Genomic DNA, 26,070 nt, shown 5'->3' on the forward strand with positions numbered 1-26,070 from the left:
TGTATGCTTCCCTAAGTTTCTGATCTTTACAAACAGATGCAGAAATACAGGGTTTTTTTAAGGACATCTGCAATCTAAAAAAGGAGCTGAGCCTGAAAAATTGAGGCCTTGTCTACACTTACAGTGATGTAGCGGTAAAGCAGAGCCACTGTAGTGTGTAGCGAAGACACTACCAATGTCAACAGGAGAGTGTAGGTACTCCACTTCCCTGAGAAGCAGCAGCTCTGTCAACCGGAGAAGGCCTCCCACCCACATAGCGCTGTCTACTCTGGGTGTTCAGTCGGTATAACTGCATCTTTCAGGGGCATGGATTGGTAGTTATATCATCATAAGTTTGTAGTGCAGACCAGAGCATAGTTATTCCTAACTTCTATGAGAATATTTACTGCTAGCTTGAAAAGGAAAAAAAATAAAGAAAGATATATTAGTTTGTGCGTAGCAGGATTCAGTCTGTGGAGCCCATGACCACCATTGTCACTAAAAGCACATATAAAAGAAAAAGTACCTGCCCCAAAGAGTCCAACAGAAACAGTCTTGCACAAAATGGTGAATAAAAGAACTGCTGATCCATAAAAGTGAAACCTCTGCCTTCATCCTGCCCAGTGCCCAACCACTCACTCAATAAGTAGTAGAAGTTTGTATAATGATATCACGTAAAACCCGAACACTTCAGTAACCCTTTTGTACAGTGGAATACATGAGACCACCGCTGCACTCTAGGAAACTATAGCATTTTTAAAAGGAAGAGTTTTTAATGGTGTCAATGTGCAAATCTTTGTTTATTCCTAACAGAAGGATAAAGAAGAAGGGCTTCTGGCGCTCTCAGTCTCTGGGTGGAAAAAACCACACTAAAGAGAATTTATTTCAGTGACTCAGTTTGAATAAGGGCTCTAAAGCCTTTATACCAGGGGTCAGCAACCTTTCAGAAGTAGTGTGCCGAATCTTCATTTATTCACTCTAATTTTAGGTTCCACGTGCCAGTAATACATTTTAACGTTTTTAGAAGGTCTCTTTCTATAAGTCTATAATACATAACTAAACTATTGTTGTATGTAAAGTTAATAAGGTTTTTAAAATGTTTAAGAAGCTTCATTTAAAATTAAATTAAAATGCAGAGCTCCCCTGACCCATGGCCAGGACCCAAGCAGCATGAGTGCCACTGAAAATCAGCTAGCGTGCCGCCTTCGGCATGCATGCCATAGGTTGCCTACCCCTGCTTTATAGTAACAATTTATATTTATATATTACTTCTCATCAAAAGGCATTTCAAAACGGTTTTGAAAAGTAGGTAAGTATTAGCTCCACATTAAAGCCGGGAAACCAGGGCATGGAAATGTTATATAACTTATTTAAAGTCCCAAAGGCAGTCTGTGTCTGTGACAGACAAAATAATGCATGTCTCCTGACTCCCCAGCCCAGGGTTCAAATGCAGTCTCAGGCCTAACCCTTCTCCATCTACACACAAATTGCACTAATCCCACAGGGATCGAGGGGGGTGGAAGGTTTGAGCCTGAGTCAAGCAGAGACCCAGGGTTCAAGCCTCATTGCTTTTCAGTGTAGAGACAGCCCCTCCTGGACTTTTGCTGTGGGAACCCACCAAAAGTAACCCACAATCGCATGGGCCAACTTTCTTTGTCCTCTAGACAGTTAAGTTTCCATAACACTGCATCATGAATAAATAGCTATATAGACCCATAGGTCTCTAGGAAGTCTAGGATATGGCTGGTTGGACTCAGGCCCACATAATGCAGTGTAGATGCTGGAGCCCGAGGGTTCAGCAATTTCTAACCTAGGGTTACAAACGAGTGTTGATGCTCAAGCTCTAGGTTAACAAATCCAGGGACTGCTACTCAAGTTCTACTAATCCTGGTCTTACATTGCACTGTACAAATACCCCAAGTCCTGTGCTCTAATCATTTGACCACATTGCATTCTTCCCAAATCCCTTAAAGGAAGCTAATGGCACCCTCAACATGTCTAACTTTCATCAGTCGAGCAGAAACGATTGTACTAAAGACTCAACCCCAAGTCTGAAGTGGTCAACATGCTTAGGAAAGGCCAGTAAATGAACCTTTACGGTCCTGATCTGTGATCCCAATGAAAGAGGGAGAGATTAAAAGGTGACATTCTTGGGTCTCTTTTTTAAGCATTGCATAGTTTATAAGATTTCAGCCACACACGAGAATAGTTCTGGGCTTTCTGAGTAACCTCTAGGCTTTCCTGAAGAATTTTATCTAGTTAAATGCCTCCTTTCTGCCTCTTGCATAGGCAAATATTGATCCTTCAGAACACTAGAACCTAGGCTGAACCCTCAGGTATTCAGACACAATGCTAGTTCAACACACAATAATAGGCATGGTCAAAATAACCTGAATAGAATCACATAGAACAACTCTCTCTTCTCTAGAAGTGTTATCTCATACAAGATGGGAGTTGTTAATGAGTGGCTATAACACAATGCTATTCTAGAGAAAGAATGTATGTGGCTACTGCCATGCTAACAGAAAAGGCAGAACACAATTGTATTGTAATATTGTCCTCTTCCCTGATATAGATAAGCACTATCAAATTTAATAAATACTATACCTATAGAAATAACTTAAAATGTGCAGAATGTAACAGAGAATGGTAGTCTACCTATAGACTCATAGAATTTACTAGAGAATTATATCCCTACCATAGAAATTCTAGAGTTCTATATGTTGGTTTAAAGTTTATCAGCCTCTACTAAATTTTTATTGAGCTTTTCCATAAGCTTTACAGCAGGCTTTATTTCAAGGAGCCACTGACTCCTACTCAGAGACCTGCAATGTCTACATTCCCAGAGAGTTGGATTCAGACAGCCTCACAAAAGAGTATGAAATAAACGCAACAATCCATACCCCCTTTAAACACCAGTTGACCCTAGTGGGCATTGCTCTAAACATGGTCATCTTCATCTTTCGCAGCTGCACAAAGAAGCTAGATCTTTTTCTGCCACTCTTTTTAGCAGGGAACCTTCAAATTGTTAACTCAGGAACATTACTGGGAAGTAGTTTAAAAAAACGTTTTGCAGCCCTACTTTTTCCTGCATTAAAAATGTAGAATCTTCTCAAAGCATCACTTCCAGTGGCAGCCTAGCCTCAGGCTGAATGTACCCTATTGCACAGGGAAAGATTAAGTGTTACTTGTATTACTGTTGCTAGAAGGCAACCGTATTATTATTCCTGCTGAGACATTTATAGCAGTATGTAATGAATGCAAGTAAGCTTTGTTATCAGTCAATAACCATATGCAAAGGTAAAATTTGAGTTAGATAAAGTAAAACTAATCCTGAATAACCTCTCAAAAGCCAAATATTAGCACTTGATTTCTGACAAGCAAAGCTGGCAGGGAGGGGAAGTAATCCTGGGCTGGGCTTCATAACACTGACATTTAAAAAACTTCTGTTTGTTATACAAATAAACCCTTTAGTCTCCAATGTTGCCCTTGTCATATATTATGAATTTCCCATGGAGTCCCCCTCTTTGGTGTAATTTGTGCCAGTGCTTTCCGGACTTCATCACATTTTATGGATAATTAGTTTCAGTAAAGCCTAAGAGGTGGGATTGTGAAAGTAGGAGTTTGTAGAGGTAGCAATTAGAAGGCTACAGAAGGAATTCTGAGAAGTTTTTTAAAAACAGTGATCTCCACAATACACATTACAAGGGAACCAGATTGGCTTATGTCAAAAAGTTGATCTCATTTCCTAGGTGAATTCTGGCTTTATGTTTACCTCAGGGTCTGAGCAGCTGAGGGAGAGCAGCACTCCATCCCTCTGAGGAATTGCAAAACAGCTTGCAGAGCTATTCTGTGCGCAAGTGGGTATATCTTAATTAAAGGGTGTGGTATATTAATTGCTTGGTTCTTGTAGAGTGGAAATTTGAATTTTGTTTTCTCTCTGATTTGGGAAGTCTATTGTTTTATGGATATAGGTGTAATGTTCATATTTATATAATAGTAATATGGATGCCCAAATCAATTATTAAAATTTCTAGTGTAAATTAACTATATCAGGTTGTCTGGGTACTCAGACCAGTGTACCATTCTGATATTTGCTTCTGATAGAAGTTTATTTATACATACATCTGTAAGCACACATCTTCACTGAAACAGTTATATTATATTCCACCTACAAAATGTGTTTATATAAAATGTGGCGCTTGCTTTGCACTGTGTCAGGTAAGAAATTGGCCTGAGCCACAGAGTTCAGGTCTGGATTTGACTCCTAATCCAAATTTCTGAAAAGATTTAATCTGACTATACTAGTGTTTTAGTTTGGCCCATTACAGTAATATAACCAAGTTACAAGTTATGGAGCTAAGTGTAAATCTGAACTTTTGGATCTGGCATCCCAGTTTGAAAAAAAGGGATTGTTAAGATTTTTCCCTTGGATATCACACTGCTTCCTATCTAGGCATTTCTAGAGTGCCCAAAGTTCTGTACAGAACAACGAATTCAAGGAGAAGAGTTACTCTTGTTTACTACACAAATGGTTATTTCATGCTTGGAAACACTGTACCTACAATATTGTGTATAAGTAGTTCTAATTCAAACGGCACACAAGCCTTCTGGCAGTGTGAAATGTCCTGTATGAGAGCCTCTCAATTTCCATCGATCCTAGACACTCACGTTAAACCTAAAAATGTTCTGAGTGAGCTGTTTAGTTAAGTGTTATGCAGGAGATGGGGTGCAAACTATTAATCTCATATACAGGCTAAAATTAGTACAATATATCAGTAGCTATTAGAAGAAAGTATATTATAGTAAACAGGAAATTTTGTCTATAAATAATGCTCTTTGTAAAAATCTTCTGGCTTCCGCTCAATTTTTCATTTTCCATCTTTCTTCTCAAAATATTTTTGCTTGAGAAATATGGCAAAATATATTATATCTGGCATTTTTCTGTCACTCCACCATATGTTGCAATGATACGAATCTAGCAGAAGGCAGCTTCTGCTTCAATATTAAACAAGACTGTATTTTGATTCCTCACGCTGACAGTGTGATCACTCATTTCATGAGCTAAAGAGGCTGATTTTTCAGAGTTAATTAGACACTACCTATAAGCTCACAGAAAGATGTGCTTCTTTGGGAAAGCCAGTTTTGAGGCAAAACAAAACTCAGGATGTTGATCACAAAAAGAAGGATTTATATTGTTTAAACCACAAGATGAGATGCAGGGCTTTTCCCACGTATTAATGACAGGTTGGAAGAGCTGATTGCTAGAGGCCATTTAGTACAGCTGAGACTTAATTCTTTCAGGAAATGCACTGTGTTGGAAAAGTTGCTTGTACAATAAGGAAGAGAAACAAATGAAATTCCAAATACTTGTAAGACCTAATTTTCCCCTGCCCAGTCCCTTCAAAGCAGTTCGGCACTGACTGTATTTGTGTCACCACAGTATGTTCTCTCCTAGGTGGACATAAAATTGTTCTGTGAGTGATCATGGAGCAGATGGTTTATTAGCTGGAGGTTTTCTGGACAACTAAAAATTGCTGCATAAGTATATAAGAATACCCATAGTGGGTCAGACACAAGGTCCATCTAGCCCAATATCCTCTCTTCGAACAGTGGACAATGTAAGGTGTTTTAGAGGGAATCAACAGAATAGGTAATCAAGTGATCCATCCCCTGTGGCCCATTCCCAGCTTCAGGAAAACAGAGACTAGGGACACCATCCTTGCTCATCCTGGCTAATAGCAATTGATGGACCTATCCTCCATGAACATATCTGGTTCTTTTTTTAACCCTGTTGTATCTTGGCCTTCATAACATCCTCTGGCATGGAGTTCCACAGCTTGACTGAGCGTTGTGTGAAGAAATACTTCCTTTTCTTTAAAAGCAGCAAAGAGTCCTTTGACACCTTATAGACTAACAGATGTATTGGAGCATGAGCTTTCGTGGGTGAATGTGACGTGCATCCGACGAAGTGGGTATTCACCCACGAAAGCTCATGCTCCAATACATCTGTTAGTCTATAAGGTGCCACAGGACTCTTTGCTGCTTTTAAGATCCAGACTAACATGGCCACCCTTCTGATTCCTTTTCTTTGTTTTATACCCGCTATTAATTTCATTAGGTGACCCCCTAGTTCGTGTGTTAAGGAAGCATTATTTACTCCTTCTCATTTACTTTCTCTACCAGTCATGATTTTATAGACCTCTATCATATCCCACCCCCTTAGTCATCTCTTTTCCAAGCTGAAAAATCCCAATCTTATTAATCTCTTATTAACAATATGGAAGCAGTCCCATATCCCTAATCATTATCATTGCCCTTTTCTGTACCTTTCCCAATTCAAATATATATATTTTTTTAAGATGGGGCAACCACATCTACATGCAGTATTCAAAATGTGGGCATATCGTGGGTTTATATAGAGGCAATATGATATTTTCTGTTTTATTATCTATCCCTTTTCAAATGATTCCCAACATTCTGTTCACTTTTTTGACTGCGGCTGCACATTGAGTAGATGTTTTCAGAGAACTATCCACAATGACTCTAAAATCTCTTCATTGAGTGGTAATGGCTAATTTAGACACCATCATTTTATATGTATAATTGGGATTATGTTTTCCAATGTGCATTGGTAAAAGCAGCAAAGAATCCTGTGGCACCTTATAGACTAAGACGTTTTGGAGCATGAGCTTTCGTGGGTGAATACCCACTTCGTCAGATGCATGTAGTGGAAATTTCCAGGAGCAGGTATAAGTGGATTTATCAACATTGAATTTCATATGCCATTTTGTTGCCCAGTCACCCAGTTTTGTGGGATTCCTTTGTAACTATTCAGACTGCTTTGGACTTAACTATCTTGAGTAGTTTTGTATCCTCTGTAAATTTTGCAGCCTATTTACCCCTTTTTCCAGATCATTTATGAATATGTTTAACAATACTGGTCTCTGTGCAGATCCCTCGGGGACACCGCTATTTACCTCTCCATTTTGAAAACTGACCATTTATTCCCACCCTTTGTTTCCTATCTTTTAATAGTTACTAGTCCAGGAGAGGACATTCCCGTTTATCCCCTTTCTGAAATTAAATGCTACCGTGGTGGGCTTCTGTGGTGTATCCCGTCCCACCCCCATCCCAAAGGGATGTTACATTTTATTATATTATGATCATTATCATCAAATGGCTCAGCTATATTCACTTCTTGGATCCTATCCAATGCTCTTCTCAAGACTAAATCAAGAATTGCCTCTCGTGGGTTCCAAGAAGCAGTCATTTAAGGTGGTCAAGAAACTTTGTGTCTACATCCCGTCCTGAGGTGACATGTACCCAGTCAATATGAGAATAGTTGAAATCTCCCATTATTATTGAGATTTTTTTTTATTGCCTCTCTCATCTTCCTGAGCATTTCACAGTCCCTATCATCATCCTGGTCAGGTAGTCAGTAATATATCCCTACTACTATATTCTTATTGTTCAAGCATGGAATTACTGTCCATAGAGATGCTATGGTACAGTTTGGTTAATTTAACTCTACATTTTCTTTCACATATAGTGCCACTCCCCGACCAGCATGTCCTAGTCTGTCCTTCCAATATATTTTGAATCTGGTTTTATCTTGTCCCACTGATTATCATCATTCCACCAAGTTTCTGTGATGCCTATATCAATATCCTCATTTAATGAGGCACTCTGGTTCACCCATCTAGGGTCTTAAATAGGAGTTGGGCACTCAGGAGATATTTTGAGCTGGTATTTGACTGTACTCAGGTCATTAGAGAACACTGGCTTGAGCACTCAATGTGGGTCAGGGTCTTGATCAGATAATGGCTGCCCAAACAGTAATTTCAGAAGTCTAGGGTGCTCAAAGTTAGTCATATCTGAGGCATGACTAAGTCACAAAATACAGCTAAGGTGGTCAAGCAGAAGTCCCTCATTGGCAGCTCAGACTACCGGGGTATGATTAACACCAGCTGATCACCTAAAAACAGTCACTACACAGAGTCGGTACTCTGCTTCTCCCTCACGCATCCCCAAACACAAGTAAGAGCGAGAAAGAGCCTGATTAAAGGCATTGAGAGGGGAGGGAGGGGCGGGAATAGAAAGAGTTACAGATGCTATGGTGATGGGGGCAATTTAAATACCTAGAAAGAAATACAAAGAGGACTTATTTAGAGTTTGTGGAATTAGTATGGACAACAGGGTAGACAGTCAGGATTAGAATACGGAATAGGAAATGCAAGTGGTTAGAGGTGGAGGAAAGGGTTGGCAGCATACATTCTGCATCCCAGAGGAGTGGTGGATGGAGGAACAGATTAGAAAAAGGCTCAAATACAGTCATGATCCCTGTTGGCTCCATAAACCAGTTGTAATACATGTAAAAGACAAAAATGATGAACCAGGTCAAGGCTCAGAGGAGGAGATAACCTTATCTTTCTACCCTCACCTAGGCGCTGTCAGTCCCATGCTACCAGAACGCCTAATGGGGCCATAAGGAGCCTGACATAGATTAGGATGTTTGGCTTTTCACTGGGGACCAGAGTAGCCCTCAGTGGGCTCCAAAATCAGGGGGCTGCACAGATGGTAGAAAGATTCTACCAATCACCAGTCCTGTACTAAATACAGCTCAACTGAAAGAAGTTATGGTCCAATATTTTGATTTCTCATTAGACTGTTAAACATATATCTTACTTTACAGAATGGGCAGTGTGTGAGTTAATGTTCCTATAAGATACTTCACTTTCATGCATCCTAAATGTTTTGTGATCCCATTTGTAACTTCATAATGAATTAATGTGCTTCTTGCATTTATTTATCACACTAGCCAACAAAAACAACCCACACAACACAGAGGAATTTTCTCCAAATAGGTATCCTTTGTGTACTTCAACACCCACAAGGACTTGATTTCTGAATGTTTGGTACATTTCTTGTTAGAAAAACATAATCCTGCCAACACCCAGTTTTCACTGTTTTTAAGATGTGGAAAGATACTCACTTTTAAAGGAAATGTCAAGTAATTAAGAGAGTGGAGGCAAAATAGAGATTTTTTTCCAGGCATTTATAAACTGATAAGTGAAATCACATTTACCAGTAAGCAAATTGCCTTGTAAAGAAAAGAGTCAATGCAAATTTGATCTTAACTATATCATGAAATAATCCTGTAGAACAATGATCTCTCTATAGAATTTAACAGATTCTCCCTCTGATAGATTTAATCAGAGGATTAAAAACCACAGAGAAAAAGCACATCATCTTTTGTTAAATTCTTTAGGTTTTGAGAGTAATTTTCAGACTCGTATTACATTTATATAGAACCCTGTTGGTTTCTTCTCTATTAAATTGTTTGGTTTTCTTATAAGGGCTTCTTTTATTCTTAATTATCATGTTTAAATATAAGGTTGCTGAACACTACAAAAATAAAATAGGTTTCCTCTAAAGAGGCAGAAAATGAAAGATTTTTCTTCTTCTGTAATATATTTAAATATGTAATTCCTGTCATATCTCAGCATTATGTCTTCTCTAGAAAATTTTATGCTTGAAATAGCAGATGATAACCACTATGGCTAGTTTATGAATATTCTCTGGGCCTTGCATCCACAGATACTAACCATGATTTACAGGACAAATGCAATTTATTAGGTATTATTTTATTTATCTGGATTTATAACAAAGCCAAAAAAATTCCAACATACTCTTCGTGCTCTTACAATATTAAAAAAGAATCACAATATTGATGTTGATAAAGTCACAAACTGCCCCATGTCACCATTTCTTTGCTGCTAGCAAGATAATCCTAATCTCAACACATACAAGCCTTAAATCCTCCAAGACATCTCCAATAACCTTTATCATGTCTCACCCCAGATAAAGAAACCTGTGTCACAAATGACCCTCAGCCAGTGCTATTAACATTACCTGTGTCTCATCCAGACTGAGCCACAATCAGCTAGCATATGTAAAAGCCCCAATCTCTGCTACTCCACTGCCTCAGTAGGATCAAATGAGAAGGAAACAAAGGTTATATGTTTATATTGGAGACTAACTCATGCCTTCTCTGTAATCCTCCTAACAGTCTTAAACATGTATCAAATAGGAAACGGGGGGGAAGATAGAATCTTTGATAGTCCACCTGTAAAACCTCTCTATGGGGTAACAGAGTAATTTCCTGAAAGTCAGCATCTCTTACCTTCTATCTAAAAAGAAATGAAGTCACTCAGGAACTATTCTGTTCACTCCTGCCAGGGACTGCAACTCTGTCAATACCCACCACCTTTTGGTTAATGGCATCTGTTACAGCCCTGACTGAATGCCCCCTTGCCGATAGTCACCCATCTGCAGTATTGGACCCAACTCTTGGACCCCACTTGCTTTTAAGCCTACTGATTCTGAACAATGTCCAGACGGAAGTCCAACCTCTCTGGCACACATCTGGAATATAAATTACCTGTTTAGTATCTCCTTCTTGGGTGTGGGATCCCACTGTCCAGCTGCCCTAGCACCAAGACCTGACTCCCAAGTCTCTCCAGTATCTTACGCACACCCTGCCCAGAGCTCGACCCTCCTAGGTATTCTGGTTTATTGTTAACTGTTTGGGGACCTCAGGATTAGAGGGAACATACAGATTCTACAAAGGAACATCTAAACCAGACACACACTGCTCATAGACAAAGCACACAAGTTACCGATCTATGGAAAAATAAACATCTGCACATAAATCCTCTTCCTCCAAGAGTTTTCTGGGTTTTAATTGTGTTCTTTCAGGTTTCCAGCACCTTCCTGCACTGCACTCCTCCTGCTTTGTCGTCTTGTTGTCAGCTGATGTCTGGCTGGTGAGAGAGCCCCAGGCCAGGAAAATGCATCCCTTAAATAGAGATCTGGTCTCCTTTATCAGGTGATCTCCTGCACAGCTTCAAACACCCTGTCTGGTGACTTTTTGTTTAGCTCACCCCCATAGAAAAAAATGGCTCCTTTGATTGCAGCCAGCCGATTGTCCTAAACTAGTCCCATTTGAATGGAGCACCATCTAGACTGATGACTCTTTATGGCACTCTCAGTGTTGGCCTGTCTACTTAACATCTCCGTGGTATTCTTGCTCAAGATGGAAGCTCCAATGCAAAAGTGAAGGGCACACACCAGTTTCAAATCAAAAAGGTATTCACAAAACAGAATGGGGTTGGCTGATTGATATAGATATATACAGCCATATACTAACCTGTTAGAGTATCAAAGGCTGCTGATTGATTTTATTAAAGCATCACAAATATTGAATTGCTACCCATTTGCAAAGAGATAAGCAAGGAGACCCTAGGCCCAAGATTAGGTAGCCAAGACAAGCATGGATCCAGCTCTCAGGATGTGGTCCAAAGAGAAATCAGTATCTCCAAAACCACAATGAATTACACCAGCAGAAAGTCCCTGGGGCTGCATTTGTCTCCTCACAAACACCATAGCAGCAGGTTATGATCAACACTCTCTATGAACCAACATGTACATTTCTGAAAATGTAAAACACTTTATTTTGTAATCCAGTGCCGGCACTCTGTGCTTTCCAGTTCTACCCCATCCCAGCAGACTTCTTTACTCTGCTTGTCCAGGTAATCAGTGTATTGAGAATTACATTAGCATTAAACTTCACTAAACAGATGCATAGAGTAATGGCAAGACATCAGATTAAGGTGTAGGTTCTTTCCAGACAGACTATTCAGAACTTTAAAGATGTCACTGTCTTATCTCTTTTCTTGACATTTTCCCTGGTTAATACAGAGATTACTTTTGCCAGCTGTAACAGTATCCTGTAATATCCTGCACAAACTTTATTGAATTGAGTTAAACCTTATTGAACTGAGTTTAATATCTTTGGTGTCCATTGTATCAAAAATGTGATTTTCTGTGTGTTATTGAGGGATTGTATGTATTTCCATGGGAAGGTTAAATAGGAGAACAGCAGAGGGAGATTAAAAAAAATTCACTCAGGTTATCACATCTCCAGAGAAACGCCACCCCTGCAGAGGTTTGCATATACTAGTTCAAACTGGATTCTCCAGGGACTAACCGACAAAAAGAATAAATCGCCTGGTTTTAAACTGGTGCGGGGCCTCCTTTCTGATTCAGCGGATAGACAGGATTTCTGGTCAAGGTGGGGCCCAACCCTAAGGGAATGATTGGAAGGATTCATCACCAAGCAGAGGTCTTGTCTTAGTGTGTGGGTGAAGGGTGGGGGTGAGAGGGGTCTCGTATGTAGGTTCTTATATTGTTAATGTTTTCTGACGTGTTTTTACCCTTAGAATAAAAAAAGGCTTGCATAAAAAGAACTGTGTGGTATCTATAACGGTGGGCAGTCACACTGTAAACAACTTCTGATGAGAAAGCAAGCAGGTGTGCTTGGGCAGCCTGTGTCTGCTAGCAATAACAGTGAAGGCAGGGAACTGTGCAGCCTGGAAATACCCCAGTTAGAGAGCAGTGAGACATGGTTCTTCACTCAAGAAAAGCGAGGGCTGGGAAGTTAGAAGCCTGAGAATAGGTGCCCTTGTTGGATCATAGAGGGGCAATACAGGTGCAGTTCCCCTGAACAGTGACATCAACCATTAACTTGCACCTCCTCTAGCATCCTTGGGGAAAGACATCAACTAACTAGAATAGGGTAAGTGGATCTCCATACCAACCTCAGCAACAGCCCAATCAGATAAAGTCAGAAAAGTGACCATGTAACCAATCAAACCAAATTAGCATTCAGGGATTCTTCCAGGTCTCAAACTGGTCTGAAACAAACATTACAGGCATTACCTGGAAATAGAATTCCACTCATTCATAACAAAAAGCAGAGCACCTCAGCTTTTCTATACATAGCAGTGTTTCCTAGTTTTGTTAATTAATGATATAAGCATTTAAATGTATTATCTGGGTTATGCTCTTACAATGTCTGTCTGGTGGGTCTTGTGCCTTTACAACAACATTTTGTCCTCTGACCCAGCCAGTCTACCACTAGATCTATTGGAAAGAAATGGCCCTTCAAAATAAAGACAAGAAGTGGAAGAAGATATCAGAAACCAAGAAACAAAATGCATTCTCCTGTTAGATACTGTACTCAAGAGCAATTGCACTGAATTCAATGCATCAGTGAGGAGGGAGAATTTAGTTCAATATCTCTAGACCTTTCCCTTGACATTCAGCTCCAGATAACATAATACCACACTCAGAAATAAATGTAAACCTTTCGATAGTAATTTAGGTGACTCATTCACTTAGGGTTTAATTTAACTTGAGCTATCAGTACTTGCTCAATGGCAGTTCTTGCTATCCTACAGCTCAGCTAATATACTTGTATACTACCAATTCTGACAAGCACATACTTTCTCTTCTTTCTTCCCATCGGTCTCCTCAGTTTTTAGGGGTGGGAGAAGATTAATGGAGCAGATTTTTTGCTTTGGCAAGAGTTTTATTACAATGTATTTATTATTTAGATTGGGATAGCATCTAGAGGCCTCAAAGGATTGAGGCCCCATTGTGCTGGGCACTGTACACTGATACAACAAAGAGATGGTCCCTACCCCAACAAGCTTGCAATCTAACTATGAGATGGCTTCAGCGAACATACGGTAGGAGGTGGAGCACCAAAAGGTAACAGTGAGACAAGTATGATCTGGGTAACAAGCAGCTTTCACGGCCCATCAACAGTAGTTCATGCTGGCTTGTTTGTGATGAGAAAATAAAACCTTGGGAGTGCTCGAGGAGGAAGAGGGTTGCCATGATTTAACTTTGGCTGTTGCCCATGACTGTAGATCTGAACAAAGTGAACTGTGAGGTGGGTCAGTGGCATGTCAGTACAGCTGAGGAGCCATTGATGCAGTCAAGGGTGAATCTGAAATCATGTTTTACAACCAGCAGTTGGTTCTCAATATCTGCTATACTCACCAGGATGCTCTCTAGCATTTGTAATGTTATTGGTTTGTATTTGTACAATTTATGTTGGCCTGGTGATTTATAAGGTATAATTTCTTGAACTAGTCACTGGTTCATTGGACAAGAGGGAAAAAAAAACAACCAACTCAAAACAGGCCACCATAGGCAATTTGCCAGATAAGCCAAGGTGCTTTCCAAGCGTTTTGGATATATCCACTCCTGAATACACCATAGTGGCATTAGGTACAGCAATAAAACAGATTTCCTTACGTTCCACTTACTTCCAAGTAATGAGCTATTTCCCCTCCTCAGGGATGTGTTTCAGATAGTTTGGAGACATTTGTTTTAACTGATGAAGAACTTATTTCAGATTGCTGTGAAAACAAGCTCTTTTCAATATTCATTGCATTCATTGCTCTTAATATGGTCTGATGTATTTGGCAGAGTAATTAGTTGCTTGAACTTGAGTTTAGAATTTCATAATAACTTGGATAAAATCCCTTAAACCATGTTATCTTTCTAAACATTTGATTAAATAAAGGGTATTTCACTAAATATAAAAAGATATACAGACATACCTCTGTGTTTGACCTGAAAAATGCTATACTTCTTCACTGACCAAGTGAATACAGTAATATGCATGGTTTACAGTAGGTAGTGTGATGGGGCAAGGCCAGATGGCTACAATAAAGTAGTAAGGAACAGGTATGTTAGCCTCAGGCTAACCAAATCCCTAGTACCATGGTAACCAAATGGCAGTTGCTCCAGGTTAATCAAGACACCTGGGGCCAATTAAGATTTTTCTAGAAGGCAGTGGACATAGCTACATTGATTGGGCCACCTGCAGCCAATCAAGGGCTGGCTGGAACTAGTTAAAAGCCTCCCAGTTAGTCAGTGAGATTTGTGTGAGAGGAGCTGGGAGCAAGAGGCACAAGGAGCTGAGAGTGAACTGCTGGAGGATTGAGGAGTACAAGCATTATCAGACACCAGGAGGAAGGTCCTGTGGTGAGGCTAAAGAAGGTGTTTGGAGGAGGCCATGGGGGAGTAGCCCAGGGAATTGTAGCTGTCATGCAGCTGTTACAGGAGGCACTATAGACAGCTGCAATCCACAGGGCTCTGGGCTGGAACTCAGAGTAGAGGGCAGGACCAGGTTCCCCCCAAACCTCCCAACTCCTGATCCAACACAGGAGGAGTTGACCCTGACTGTGTGTTCCACCAGAGGGCAAGATCACTGAGGAGAGCAAATCCGCCAACAAGCGCAGGACCCACCAAGGTAGAGGAGGAACTTTGTCACAGTAGCTGCACCAGGGTGCTGATGCAAAAGAACCTAATTAGCCCCTGCCCAGTCAGCTCCAATCAAGGAAAGCAGATTGGGGCTAATGAAAAAGGCCTGTGTCATAACATTTCTTCCCAGATCTGGACCTTAGAATCCAAAATATGGGTGTTAGCATGAAAACTTCCAAGCTTAAGTACCAGCTTGGACCTGGTAATTGCTGCCACCAGCTAGGAATTATACAGTGCCTAGCTCACTGTGGTCTCCCCAAAACCTTCCCTGGGGGATCCCCAGACTCAGATGCCTTGAGTCTTACAACAAAGGGAAATAACCCCCTCTCCTTGTTACTTCCTCCCAGGCTCCCCTCCCTGGACAACCCTAGGAGATTCCCTGCTTCCAGTCCTGGAAACACAAGTACCGAGAGATCTAATCTCTCCCCCTCACCCAGAGGGTATGCAAAGTCAGGCTTAGTAAATCTAACACAAAGATTTTTCCCCTTGACTTTTTCCTTCTACCAATTCCCTGATGAGCTGCAGACTCAATTCCCTGGAGTCCCCACTAAAGAAAAACTCCAACAGGTCTTAAAAAGAAAGAAAGAGACATTAAAAATAGTCTCTGTAATAAGGTGACAATATACAGGGTCAATTGCTTAAGAAAAAAAGCGAATAAACAGCCTTATTCCAAAAGAATACAGTTTAACACATTCCAGCAACTACACACACGTAAATACAAAAAAAACCAATATAAACCTATTGTCTTACTATCCTTGTACTTACAACTTGGAAACAGAAGATTAGAAAGCCAGGAGATAGAAAGATCACTCTCAGAGCCAAGAGGGCACAGAGCCAAGACAAAACTTCCCTCCACCCAGATTTGAAAAAGTCTTGTTTCCTGATTGGTCCTCTGGTCAGGTGTTTGGTTTCCTTTGTTACCCCTTTACAGGTAAAAGAACATTAACCTTTAGCTATCTGTTGTTGACCCAGACTGTGTGTTCCACCAGAGGGCAAGATCACTGAGGAGAGCAAATCTGCCAACAAGCGCAGGACCCACCAAGGTAGAGGAGGAACTTTGTCACAGTAGCTGCACCAGGGTGCTGGTGCAAAAGAACCTAATTAGCCCCTGCCCAGTCAGCTCCAATCAAGGGAAGCAGATTGGGGCTAATGAAAAAGGCCTGATGCTGGCCTGAGGACTGGCAACATCTGCTGGCCTAACAAACCAGGAGCTATAAAGGGTGGGAGGGAGCCAGAAGGCAAGGGGCAGCCAGAGAGGTCAGTCAGGGAGGGAACTGGAGGCCTCCAAGCTGAAGGCTGACTCAGCCTGTAAAAGAGGTTGAAAAATCCTGTAAAGCTTGTAAATAGACACTGGTGATGCGATAACTGTAGGTAAATAAAGACACAGGTGTTACACAACCCTGAAGCCTCTGAGCCTTATTGGGGCAGCAAACAGGCCCCAAGCAGAGGGGCAAGTTGTGAACCCTGTTACAGTAGCCTACCTTGAAAAAGACTCTGCCAATCTATAATCCAATAAGCCTTCCCCCACTTCCTCCCTATGACTGGAGAAGTGTTATCAGGCCACTTCACCTTGAATGACCCATTGAAATATGGGTTAACCACTTATGCTAAACGGTCTGTTCCATCTTGTATTTAGCTGTGACACCAAGTAAGTTTCCCAGACCTGAAGAGCTCTGTAAGCTCGAAAGCTTCTCTCTCTCATATCAACAGAAGTTGTCCAATAAATGATATTACCTCATCCACCTTGTCTCTCTAAGATAGTGGCAGCCACATAACCATGAGGATAAAAGGTAAAATGTATTTAGCCATCCGTAAATTTGACTTGCCCCTTGAAAAGACATGAATATGTATTTATTTATAAATATATTTATGGAGGCAACGATGGGAGGAGTGATAACGATGGGCGGAGTGAAGAGAAAAGCAAGCTAGGCATGCACACTTTTGCTCAAAGCCCCTTCTTTGTACAGTAATGCTCTGTGACTTTTAAAGCTTTGCTGAAATGGTTTTACAGCTCTGCAGCAACATGGGGTATTTTCCTGCCTTACTGTTGACATATTGGTGCAGGATCAGTGCCTTTTGGGTCATTTACTGGAACTGGCAGGCTGATGGGGTAAGCAGCTAGAAGCTCTGAGCAATGTCGCTTGGATGAAAGCTGTTTTCAGGCTCAATAAAAAGAGTGGTTAGACCAAGCTGCACACATGAAAGGCCTGGAGCCCCGAGAAACCAGGGCCATCCGCAAAGCCAGCTCATGCTGTTGAATTCCTTCTCCAAAGAACATAAGACTAACCTGCCACAATGGTGTAGAGTAGGGGGAGACAGTACATCATTGTGCAGATGGGCTGCGTGCAGGAGCCCCTTTGACCTTCACAGGGCCTTTTACATTGCTGTGATTGCTCTCCTCAAGCAGCCATTTCCTGAAGATTCCATTTCTCCAGAGATCCTCTCCCTGCCAAGGGGAAACTGAGGAGAGGGAGAAAAACAAAATAACAGCAACAGCTCTTGTCTTGAAAGACAAAAAGGAGAGGTCTAGTTCAGTGGTTCTCAAACTTATTTTTTTCCCCCCGTGGACCACTTGAAAATTGCTGCGGGTCTTGGCGGACCACTTAATGATCATTCCAAATGTTGTTTGTACCATTAGCTAACTATTGTAAAGTGCTTTGGATAAAAGTGCTATATAAAATTATCATAATTAAAGGTTTTTTTGTTCTACAATTAAAAGCACACAACTCATTTTAATATCAGTAGTCTTACCTTTCTAATGTGAAGGATGTGCCCTCTCCCCCTCACTGCAGCAGCCTCCGAGCTGGGGCTGGGAAGGATGGTGGTCTCTCCCCCGCCACAGAGCTGAGGCTGGGGGTCTCTCCCCAGCAGCCACAGCCCTGGAGCTAGGGCAAGTTGGCTCTTTCTCTGGCTGCCGCAGCCCTGCACATCCTAAATTCCCCCCAACCCCTCTACTCACCCCACTTCCCCTCCCACCTATCCCCTATTCCCCCCAAGGCCACCCCTCACCTTACATTCATGTCTTCTCCAAGGTCCAGGCACCGAATAAGTAGAGCCACGCCTGCATAGCTCCATTAATTAGGTGGGTGGCCCTTCATTCTCTTGTGTGCAACCGTCCAGGGGAACACCTTAGAGGGAACTATCTGCAGACCATCTGAATGGAGCTTGTGGACCAGTGGTGGTTCACAGACCACAGTTTGAGAACCTCTGGTCTAGGGGAAACTCCTGTTTCTTTGATTGGTGTTTGAAAAGCAGTCAGTTCTCCAAGCTGCTCCACCTTCTGGCAGTCCCTCGAGAACATTCAGACAACTTTAAATACATCAATTAAATAACTAATAAAATGAAAAACCAGGAGGCCCTCCATGCTGGAAAATGAGACGGAATAGTCCAGGTTTAACAGATTGCGGAGCGCCAGGGTGGGAGAAAAAAAATGTTCAATGACTTCCTCATTGACTGACCTCTGTGCATCCTGACTTCCTGTCAGACAGCCTTTGGTCTCTACTGTCTCCACGGAAAGCCAGCCGGACCATTCTCCATACACTAGTCACTAAGCCGCATAATCTCTCACAGCTCATCAGCTGCTCCTAACTCCAGCTGTAGTTGTCTTACTGCTGCATGATTCCAGAAACATCCTGCCTCCACTTCCCACACATGTTGACCTACTAGACCACTAATTTGGTTCTAGATAAATTAGGGTATTTATCTTGTTGAAGGGCACTGATGCCAGATGAACATGTTCAAAGTAAATGATATTTTATAGCAGCCCAAAGATGCATTTGGCTCTGTATAGAAATACATAAAGGACAAGGACTCTGTCCTAAATAACTTATTTTATTTCAGATGTGAAACAGCCGGGAAGTGATAATTTATATGGGACACATTATTATATGCAGATCCTTGCAGCGCAGACAGGATATACTGTTATTTGCAATAGTGCAAAACTCTACTTTGACACCACAGTAAACTGCACTGGTGAAAAAATCAGTTTAGCTCATCTATTCTGTGGGTCTGCATGCAATAATTTGATAATTAACTCGGTTGTTATTAAAAAGTTCACATTTACCAACAGTTCTCTCTCACATATTGTGGTGAGCTAAGAGGAAAAAAAAGCTGTTTCTTAGATTCTCAGATGTTGTGGTGGAGTAACTTAGTAAATATTTACTTTTAAAATATGCTGTGATAAATTGGAGGTTTCTTAAAGAAATGGTTCCATGGCTCAGGGGCAGGACATGTAATATATGCCACAAAGCTTACAATTTTAAGTATGCAATTTCCATTCAAAACGGTTGAGAAATATTTAATTTGTATACTAAAGATTCTATGCCAGACCAGCACAGCCACTGCAGTGGCTGGCCACCAGTAGCTAGAATTGGGGCAAGAACCTGGTATAGACAAGATGTAGGGAGACTGAGTTCTACATAAAAGCTGAAGAAAGGCAGAATTGCTTAAAGACAGCTAGAGAGGAGTATGATTCACGTTTTAAAAATGTGTATCTAAATATTTCACCAAACATAATACATAAAGCCATAGTTCTGATTTTTACTGAGGAAACACTTCACTCTCGCGGTTGTTTGAGCCACTATCCTTTGTCTTTAAAATTTTACTTTAATGCAGAAACAGAAGACACACAAAAATTAAACAAATTCTTCAATCTTTTAAAGCTGATAAAGAGATTGACATTTACATGTAGTTGGATGAGGCGCAGCAAACAGGAAAAGTAGTAGGATTTTTTATGAGACATTTAAAATATTTTCCAATAAAACTCTGTAGAAAAATATGTATTCTGTATAGCAATGTGTGTGGGGGGGAGGGGGATGCTGTTATGAATAAACAACATGAACCAGAGCCAGCCAGTCTAATTTGCATAAATAGCCCCCTCTGTGAATGACTGAATTTTGCAAAAACAATGAAATGGCATCAAATATATTACTGATCAAAGTAATTCAGCTGCTAGAAATTCAGTTTTCTATCCTTAGGGGGGACTGCTGATGACAATCCCAAAGCTGATGTGTAACGTATGTGGGAAGTAAAGTACACTAATATCATTGTGAATGTTCAGATGCAAATTAGCATAGTTTGATGATAGATTACCTAATGAATATTAAACCTCTGAGCAAATGCCAGGTATTATTACTATTAGACTAGAATATTATGTACCTGTAAAATTAATAAGGCTTTTTTAGTGCATTTGTATTTTATTTTTCATGTTAACACATCAAAGGTATTAAGTGTTCTGTGCTTGCTGACCTGTCTGACACATCTAAGATAATATTCTGGAAGTATTTAAAAATCTTTGCTGACCCAGCTTCTTTCAGCACTTCATTTTGCAAGTATGTATTTTTGATACTGTTGTTCCCTGAGGCCTTTTTTCCCCCCTTCTCTCTCTTCCCTTCACAAGTCTGGATGCACACAGGTAATTTTTTTTTTTTCAGGGAATCATGAAACACACCGGGTATTACCTGATCATAAATATTCATAAGCTATTAATGAATTCCAGATAAGTTCATGATTATTCATCATCCGTTCATACTCTAGATTTTCAAATGAATTATTCATAAACTTTGTTTATGGCATGAACATCTTTAACTGGTTAATGACAAATCTTGGATGAATATTTTTGAACTGTTCAGGACTAGCACATCCTTCATAATTAATTAAAACATACACTGCACTTCAGATTTATATAAGATGAACAGTTAAATCCAGAGGGGGGAAATAATTCAATTTGCAATTGTTTGGTTTGGATTTGAGAGCCTACATGTTACTAGCAATAAACTGAATATTTAATCTGTAAGATGATTTTAACCATTCTAGTATTAAATTGAACAAAGTTGGAATGAATATAAAAATACTATAAACAAGTTGTCACACAGATAAGCAAGAGTTAATAGAACAGAAGTACTTCATATCTCTTTTGCCTGTAAAGGGTTAACAAGATCAGTGAGCCTGGCTGTCACCTGACCAGAGGACATGCATCTGACGAAGTAGGTATTCACCCACGAAAGCTCATGCTCCAAAACGTCTGTTAGTCTATAAGGTGCCACAGGATTCTTTGCTGCCAATCAGGGGACAGGATACTTTCAAATCTTTAGGGAGGGAAGTTTTTGTGTGTGCTGTTAGTGTTTGGTGGTTGTTCTCTCTGGGTTCTGAGAGGGACCAGACATGCAACCAGGTTTCTCTCCAATCTCTCTGATACAGTCTCTTATGTCCAGAATAGTAAGTACTAGGTAGATAAGGCGAATTAGGCTTATGTTTGTTTTCTTTACTTGCAAATGTGTATTTGGCTGGAAGGAGTTCAAATGTGTATTTTGCTGAAAGGATTTTAATTTGTACTTGTATACTTAGGCTGGGAGGGTATTCCCAGTATCTATAGCTGAAAGACCCTGTAACATATTCCATCTTAAATTTACAAAGATAATTGTTACTGTTTTTTCTTTCTTTAATTAAGAGCTTTTCTTGTTTAAGAACCTGATTGTTTTTTTTATTCTAGTGAGACCCCAGGGGACTGGGTCTGGCTCCACCAGGGAATTGGTGGGGAGAAAGGAGGGAAGGGGGAGAGAGGTTAATTTTCTCTCTGCGTTAGGATTACTTTCTCTCTCAGGGAGAATCTTGGAGGGGGAGAGAGAAGGAGGGGGGGAAGGTGAATTTTCCTCTCTGTTTTAAGATTCAAGGAGTTTGAATCACAGTGATCTTCCAGGGTAACCCACGGAGGGGAAGCCTGGGAGAGGCAACAGTTAGGGAAAGAGTTTACTTTCCTTTTGTTAAGATCCAGAGGGGGTCCCCGGGCAAGGTTTTTGGGGGGACCTGAGTGTACCAGGCACTGGAATTCCTGGTTGGTGGCAGCGCTACAAGTACTAAGCTGGTAATTGAGCTTAGAGGAATTCATGCTGGTACCCCATCTTTTGGATGCTAAGGTTCAGAGTGGGGGTTTATACCATGACACAAGTATAGGGTCTTTTTAATTCTGCATTTCTCTCTGTCCAAGTGGAAGCTTCAAAACATGAAAAGTGAATGTATCCTTTTTAAAATAATATACCTAAATAAAAAAAATTGTAATCACATCTAAAAATAGCTGTATTTGTCTTTTTAGAAAGTACAGATTGTCAGGGAACGTGGTGTGCTCACACAGCATGCAAGGTTTTCTCTGCTTAATTAAATCTGGGTTATTCTATTTTATTTCCAGAGACCATCAGTCATGATTTACTTCCAACACACATGAGGAGAGCAGGAGGAGGAAAAAAGTGCTCCCCACTACACACTATAAAAGCTCCATATAAAACACTATAACCTAAGAAAGGAAAGAATGCTTTAGCTGGCTTTATACTAGGTAGTCTATTTCTTTGGATTAGGTCTGTTTGATATAAAATGGATAGAAATTATCTGACTGAACTTTACAATTAATGATGAAAGAATGTAGACCATGAGTTGTGAATGTATCTGGTAACAAAAAGGATTAATTAGTTTCTGAATATTGCCAGAGTGAATTAGGCCCTCATCCTCCAAGACAATGGGCTTGGCAACACATCTAATTATTTTATTATTTTCCTTATTATCAACTATTCACAAGACTTTCCTTAATGGACTATTTGTCAGCTCAACTTTCCAGGTTCACTTCCTGTTTTGTCAGCCAAGTGGCTGATTAAATTCTCTCCCTTTTCCCTCCAAAATTATATCCTGACTGAAACTGAGTCTACAAATTATTACAGAATGGAGTCTACAGCTTTATACAGACTGGAGTATGTGGCTCAATTTAGCATTGTTTCTCTCTCTATAATCTTAAAAATATACAGACAAAGTAGTTCCTTGAGAATTCTTTTAGCAGTCACTCAAGCCTCTTCTGTATTCTGTAAAATTCTGTGGAATTTTAACAGCAACAACTATGCAAAAATAGCAAGGTGGTTAGTCCTAAAATGCTGAACAAAGAGAAATCAGCCTGACTCAAACCCATACTCTGATCTCTGTGGCTTGTATATTACTAGGTTTGGTCAATATTTGCCCTGTATATCCTATGTCCTTTGCTTTTAAATGTATTTCAAAAGGTGCCCAGACCTTGGATGGACACTTTTTAGTATGGAGTTTGCATAAAACGAAAACCAAAATAAATAATCCTAGAATATTGATTACATTAAAGTAGTTATGCACAAAGTAATAAATGTATGATTGATGTTTCTGCCAAACATACCTCAGTTTGTATCTCACATAATTAGTGTAGACAATGTGATATATCAAGTTATAGGAAGAATATAACTAGAGAATTGCCATTAATAATCTGCTAATAGCAACTAGACACAGACAATCAGACTAGTAACTCCTGCAATCTTTACTACTCAGATGTTTACAGATCCCAACTACCTATCATTACCCACATGTCAGAGCTACACAGAATATCCCTGCCTTGCAAACTCTGCCATTGCTAAACACTCAAAGCTATAACTTTTCTCAATTCCATAATTGTACCTTTCAGTTTTAATCTTTCCCTCAAACCCACTTTATGAGTGGTGAAATGTTACATAAAAGAAATCTAAAGTTGCTCCCCAGGACTGTGAAAAATTCCTGATAGCCAGGTTAGAAATGTTATAGCGTTTACAAATTACACAGTACATTTAGAGGTTGGAATTATTGATGGTGCATTGTAAGGACAGGAAAAACATGTTCAGGGGATCTAAATGCTTCCAAGAGGGAGGAATGGTGAATGGATGTAAACTGCTTATCATACTTCCCCTAAAGAGCAATTTACATAGCTTCCTGGGTATGTAAAGCTAAGCTAGCACAATTAGAGGCCACTTTTGAAATGTGTGCCTCACCACCCAGCGAGACAAGGTAGATCAGGTTATATCTTTTATTGGACCAACTTCTGTTGGTGAAAAAGACAAGAAGCTTTCAAGCTACACAGGGCTCTTCTTCAGGTCTGTGAAAAGCATTCAGAAGTATATAAGGAATGAGCTCACTCCCAGCTAACTATAGCTTGTGATGCTGTACTAGGATTCCTTGGGGTACCTTTTATAACATGTTGTAGATCCTGGCAATGCGAGATCCAGTCAAGGGTGAAATTTACTCCAATGCAGAAAGCCAGCACAAGGCCTTCATGCACCACTTGAGTTCTATTTTGTTGGGTTAGGTAGAATTTAAGTGGTGCATAGACCTGATGGCACGGGTCCCCTCTTCATAAGGGTCAATTTCACCCTAGGACAGTTGTGGTTAGCAGAGGTCACATTCCATACACCAGCATCCCTCTTTAGAGGCTTAATCTAGTTCCCACTGAAGTTCATGGGAGGATTCCCATGGACTACAACAGGCATTGGATCAGGCCCCAGAAGTCCTTACGTTATCTGAACTTTTCTTGTCTATTTTGACATGGAGGGAACAAAAGAGAAGGAAAAATAGCCAAGACCTTTGTTTAACTTAAGGCTTGATCCTGAAAACCCTTAATCGCCCTTACTTCTGTGACTAAGGAATTCACCCATGTTGTAAGGGTTTGCAGAAATAGTCCTTTGGAACATAAACTCTTGGAAGGGGGTGTGCTTTTTTTTTTTTCAATTGTCTGTCACACAAATACTAGTAATCTATTTACACATGCAGACATGACTTCATTTCTGAAAGGTACTTTCTACATTGGATATTCATAGTACATTGTGCATGTAGACAGGTATGTAGTTAGGCAATTAGCCGTTATTTTGCACGTAACTGTTCTTGTATCCTGCAAATTTACAGATGTACCTTTACACATCAGCAGTCCCATAAAACTCAGTGGAACAATTCACATGCATGAGAGTTTGTAGGACTGGGGTTTTAGACATTCATGTGTTTATAGTTTTCATCTAGATGGCTCTGTTTCTTACATATGCAAGTTCAGTGAAAAATGTAATTAGCAAGAACAGTCTACCCATGTATAGTAGAGACTGCTAAGAATGTTATGCTGCACTAAGGGATTTTGCAGAAGATCTGCAATATAGTCTCTCCGTCCCCGCCCCCCCCCCAAAAAAAAAGTTAGGGCAATCTTGCAATACAGAGAACAAAACACTGGTCAAGAATTGCTACATGTACAGTGATTGTTAACTTGTATATTTTATTTAAAGGTCTCTTGTGAAGATGGCTAGTTTCAAAGCCCTATCACAGTGCAAAGATGAAACAAAGATGATATTCAAAGCTTTTGTAAGTTTGCCTGTTTTGCTACTGAGACATTTTCAGTTCGGTAACATCCTGGCAATCTTGTTACCTAACTAGCGAATCAGAGATAATTAAACAAAACGTAATTTTATTACTGGGACATTATTGTTTCATAACATTTTCTATTCAAAATATTTTTAAAAAACTCTAAAACCGATGTCATTCTAGCAGGGAACTGAAATTAATTCCTGCTTGAAATAAATTGGAAAAATTGTGTATCATTAGATGTGCATTGATTTCTAATCACATTTGTGACCCTTTGTTTTATTGAGGTCTGAAAATCTAATAAGTCTATGGTACATTAAGGAAAACACGAAGGGGAATCTTACTTTCACCGTTTGTTTTGTGTATAAATGAAATTTAATACCTTCTAGGAAAAGTAGATTAAATTAAGCAAAGAAAAAAAATGTTTGTCTCGTTTGTCTGGTACCACATAGAGGATATTTTAGCTCCACCCAGGGAGAAAACTGTTGAAGAAAAGTTCTTAGAAAAATGTACCATACGATATGCACATTTCTGTATTATGCCTGACTATTGAGGAGAATTTCATTTTCCCCCTCTAGCATGTGGACGTTAGCTGATCTGTAAAAAACAATAGTTACTGCTTCACTGCACTCTGAAATGGGTGTGAAACACTCCTTTACTTGCCAGAAATAATCCAACCAATACAAATCTACCAGTAAATCATAAATAATATTCACTCTTCCATTAAGTGGAGGCATCTAATACTAAAAGATTTCA

The 26,070-nt window shown here is 40.1% G+C and overlaps 1 long non-coding RNA gene across 1 annotated transcript; it reads right to left on the bottom strand.

The window, feature by feature from the left end:
- Positions 1–1,495: 1,495 nt before the first annotated feature.
- On the bottom strand, positions 1,496–25,951 carry LOC115644853. The gene is made up of 3 exons (XR_003998608.1): positions 25,940–25,951; positions 19,571–19,576; positions 1,496–1,572 (listed from the first exon to the last, which is right to left on the bottom strand). It is a non-coding gene; the product is annotated as an uncharacterized LOC115644853 (long non-coding RNA).
- Between the last annotated feature and the right edge of the window lie 119 nt (positions 25,952–26,070).

Source organism: Gopherus evgoodei, chromosome 2 (assembly GCF_007399415.2).
Source record: "Gopherus evgoodei ecotype Sinaloan lineage chromosome 2, rGopEvg1_v1.p, whole genome shotgun sequence".
Taxonomy (NCBI): domain Eukaryota; kingdom Metazoa; phylum Chordata; order Testudines; family Testudinidae; genus Gopherus; species Gopherus evgoodei.